The sequence below is a fragment of the Dermacentor albipictus genome, chromosome 6 (assembly GCF_038994185.2).
Source record: "Dermacentor albipictus isolate Rhodes 1998 colony chromosome 6, USDA_Dalb.pri_finalv2, whole genome shotgun sequence".
In the NCBI taxonomy this organism is placed as follows: domain Eukaryota; kingdom Metazoa; phylum Arthropoda; class Arachnida; order Ixodida; family Ixodidae; genus Dermacentor; species Dermacentor albipictus.
The window spans coordinates 135,872,081-135,877,016 of record NC_091826.1 but is presented as its reverse complement, the minus strand read 5'-3'; positions in this window follow the sequence as shown (position 1 = coordinate 135,877,016).

Genomic DNA, 4,936 nt, shown 5'->3' with positions numbered 1-4,936 from the left:
AACAGGGCTAGACGACGGTCCTGTTACCTAAGGTACACCACTACACACCTGGGGCCCTATAACGTAAAACTATTCCAATATGTTTCTGTTCCAATCTCCTGACGTCAAATTTGCGTAAGCACCAAGGCAAGCACCGGGCGGTCGGTTGTGTGAACAGACCAATCAAATGCTCTCCTCATTCATAGGCGGTCACTTTTGTTTGCTTGAAAAACGAATAAAATTGCCTACACTGAACGGCTTGTCGTATCTAATTGGCTGACAAGAGGCGAGGAGAGCGCTAAAGTGGAGAGGGATTCGATGGAGCCGAGCCACTGCACTGAAAGTCGACAACCAGATGAAGAAGGTGGTGCCGGCGTCTACGATCGGTCGGCCTTCCCTTCAAGCTAATTTTGAAGCAGTTTCAAGCTAATTTTGAGGCAGTAGCGGTTAGGGCGATTCTATTCGACAGGTTGGTTACGACAGGTCTGTTCCCTCTACATACCACCCGAACATCGCTTGCAACTAAGGGATCTTGAAACGCTAGCCAATCAGCTTCCGGAACCATTCATTTTAACAGGCGATGTGAACGCCCATAATATGATATGGGGCGACTCGCGCTGTGATGCAAGAGGGCGTACTATAGAAGACTTTCTTTTATGTTGCGGTGGCTGGTCGAAAATCGCGGCGGCATGCAACGGAAGCTCCAGAATGACGCTCAAACGGACCCTCAGCAAAGAAGTGTTGGCAGAATGAGGGAGTAAACGTGCCGAAAGTGCTCAAAAACGTTACACGGCCACGCAAGAAGTTTTATTATACGCAAATACACCCCTGCTCTCCGGCAGGTGCGAGTCGCCAGCATCTGAGCGATCGGCGGCAGACATCTTCTATTCCTTTCGGAACGGGGCAGCCTGCGGCTATTCCGAAGAAAATTCAGTTTTGTTCGGCATATTAATGCATCTTTATCGCGTACACGTCACTTTTACGTGGTGAGTTCTTGCGGTTTAGTGACGTCGGGTGAGAGGCAGGTGAAGTGGGTGCAGCCCGAAAACTTTTTACCAATAGCCGAGGCTAATGGCGAAAAGGGGTCGAATGAGAAATAGCTGTGTTTTTCTGTCAAATCATGCATAATCAGTGTGTACACATCATATCAGATGGGGAGGTATCGCGGCTTTCGTGACGTCGTGTGACAGACAGCTGAAGTGGGGGTGGTCGAAAAACGTTTTTGACCAATCGTGGAGGGCTGATAGCAGAATTGGAATAGAAAAGTTTGGAATAGTTTTACGTTATAGCGCCCCTGAACACAGAACATTTCCCATCCTAATAAAATGGCTGTACAAATTATTGATGGAATGCCCGTGGCATTCTAAACAACGTAGATGACATCAAAGAAAGAATACAAGAGTTTAATCCTAGGCTGTCCTGAGCTCAGGAAACGCACTTGAAAACATCAAATACAAACTTCTTAACACAATACACATTATTCCGCAAAGATCGCGATGATGGTCATGCCGCGCCTGGTGGCGTGGCTATTATAGCTCAGAGGTCAGTTGCTTGCCAACACCTCCACCTTCAAGCTAATTTTGAGGCAGTAGCGGTTAGGGCGATTCTATTCGACAGGTTGGTTACGACAGGTCTGTTCCCTCTACATACCACCCGAACATCGCTTGCAACTAAGGGATCTTGAAACGCTAGCCAATCAACTTCCGGAACCATTCATTTTAACAGGCGATGTGAACGCCCATAATATGCTATGGGGCGACTCGCGCTGTGATGAAAGAGGGCGTACTATAGAAGACTTTCGTTTATGTACCGGTGCAGTTCTCCTGAATGAAAAAGAGCCCGCCTTTTATAGCACTACACATAAATCATATTCTTCAATAGACCTTACAATAGCCTCTCCATCTCTAATGCCGTACCTTGATTGGAGGCTCCTGAAAACCCCTACGGAAGTGACCACTTTCCTATTTTCTTAAATTTAACAAAACGCGCTGAATGCCCTCCACAGATTCCCCGATGGAAAATCGACTCGTTGAATTGGGAACTGTGTCAGGAGATTGCATGCATACGGACGATGATTTGAGCTCCTTAAACATAGATGATGTTGTGGCATATTTAACAGGTTTTATTATTGACGCCGCTGAAAAATGCATAAAACAAACTAACGGACTTGCTAATAAGCGTTGTTCGCCTTGGTGGAATGACGAATGCAAAGATGCACGGAAAAAACAAAATAAAGCTTGGAGCCTGTTTCGTGACTCTCCAACTGCGGAGAACCTCATTAATTTCAAGAAGGCAAAATCACAGTGCAGGAGAACACGACGACGTGCTAAGCGAGAAAGCTGGGAAAGGTACATTTGTAGTATCAATCCTTACAAGGATGAGGGTAAGGTATGGAACAGGGTGAACAGATTAAAGGGCAGGGAAACACAACCGCTTCCTTTAGTAAACGCTCAAGGCGACACCATGAAAGATCAGGCGTATTTCCTGGGCAAGCATTTTCGAAATATTGTGACGCAGCAGTAATCACGGCGTTTATTCCGCGTCAAAAGATTAGGCGAACCGACCACGCCCACAGCACGGAGCACACACGAGAACCAGCCCCACAAGCGATGATGAAAAAGAACCCCATATGAACCCCATATGATGATGATCGTGTACAGATGACAGAATGTAGCTTATAAATTCCCACACTAATGTCCCCTCGCGCGAGAGCGGCCATCCTGGCCGCAATTCAAAGGGGCGGTGAACGTCTCGTGAAAGGCTTCATACGGGAAACGTGGACAATCTCAGCGGCGCGGCAGCGGTGGTCATTTGGAACAATAACTGGTTCCACGCGATAGTTCACTGGAGAAGTCTGCTCCAAGACTCTGTAGGGGCCGATGAAGCGAAGCTGAAACTTGTCACACAAGCCAGGAGTACGAACTGGTGTCCGGAGAAGCACTTCCACGCCAGGGCGGAAGAACACGACGCGATGAGAGGCGTCGTAATGCTGCTTGCGGTCCTGTTGCCGTGCTTCGGTGTTGAGGCGGGCGAGCTGGCGACAACGCAGAATGCGGGACACATATTCTTCGCAGGAGGAAGGACATTGATGGACAGTTGGCGCGAAGAAAGAGACGTCAAGACAGGTAGAGGGCGAACGACCATAGACAAGGTAGTATGGCGAGTAACCGGTCGTGCGTTGAACGGCGGTATTATATGCAAAGGTAACGAATGGTAAAATTGCGTCCCAGTTTCTGTGATCCGGGTCAATGTACATGGCTAACATGTCAGACAGCGTGCGATGAAATCGCTCTGTGAGGCCGTTGGTTTGCGGATGGTAACTGGAGGTAGTCTTGTGGGTGGTTCCGGAGGCTCTGAGTACTTCATCTAGTAGTTGCGAGAGGAATGCTTTTCCACGGTCGCTCAGGAGGACGCGAGGAGCACCGTGACGCAGTATTAAGGATTGAAGTATGAATGCAGCAACTTCAGAGGCCGAGGCAGAACTCACACAAGTTGTTTTGGCGTAGCGTGTCAAGTGATCAACGGCTGTCACAATCCATCGTTTACCGGTGAGAGTCACAGGAAGAGGGCCATATAGGTCAACTCCAACGACCTCAAATGGTTGCGACGGACAAGGAACCGGTTGCAGTAGTCCGCTTGGAGCTGATGTAGGGAGCTTTCGACGCTGACATAGAGCGCAGGAAGCGACATACCTCGCTACACTGGCGGACAATCCAGGCCAGTAGAAGCGCCCTTTGATGCGGTCATAGGTTTTCTGGAAACCAAGGTGACCAGCAGTCATGTCGTCGTGAGAAGCCTGCAGGACATGAGCACGTAGAGAGCGTGGCAGGACAGGAACCCAGCGTTGATCGTCAGGGTGATAGACATGACGGTATAGGACGCGGTTTTCAATCTTAAATTGCGTCAGCTGCCGACGAAGGCGGGCGTTAGGCGGGCGCGAAGCTCCTTGAAGGTGGTCTATGATGCGCCGACAGTAAGAGTCGGCAAGTTGATGAAATTGGAAGGATTTGTTGTCGTGTGGAGGCATCTCGTCAACAGTGGCCAACAAGAAAGCATCTGAGGAGGGATCGAGCGAAAGCTTGTCACGGATGGTAGTTGGAGCTCCATTGCATGGTGTCTTAGGAAGCGGACAGCGAGAAAGCGCGTCTGCATCTTGGTGTTTTTTCCCGCACTTGTAGGTAATGGTAAAGTCGTATTCTTGCAAACGAAGAATCCACCGACCAAGTCGTCCAGACAAGTTCTTCAGCGTCGAAAGCCAGCATAATGCATGATGGTCTGTAACGATCGTAAAGTGGCGGCCGTGAAGATAAGGTCGAAACTTCTGCACAGACCAAATGATAGCTAGACATTCCTGCTCCGTGATGGTGTAATTCTTTTCGGCGTTTGTCAGAACGCGACTTGCGTATGCGACGACCCTCTCACCTAAAGTGTCGTCTCGCTGTAGGAGAATGCCACCAATTCCGTGACCACTAGCATCCGTATGCAGGAGGGTAGGAGCAGCTTCATCAAAATGGCGTAGGACCGGTTCAGATGTGAGAGCGCGCTTCAGATGGGTGAACGCAGATTCACATTCGGGAGACCACACAAAGGGAACATTAGAACCCAGTAATTTGTGCAGAGGTGACGCTATTGAGGCGAAGCCCCGTATGAATCGCCGGAAATAGGAAGCGAGGCCTAAGAAACTACGCAAATCTTTGGTCTTTTCGGGACGAGGGAAGTTCTGAACTGCGGAAACCTTGTCAGGATCAGGACGAATGCCATCTTTGCTCACAATGTGACCTAGAACTTTGATCGTCTTGCTGGCAAAATGGCATTTCTTGGTGTTTACCTGAAGTCCAGCGTTGGCAAGGCACGTGAGAACTTCATCCAGACGTTGCAGGTGCTGAGAGAAGGTTGACGAGAAAACAACAATATCGTCCAGATAGCACAGGCAAGTCTTCCACTTTAGGCCACGAAG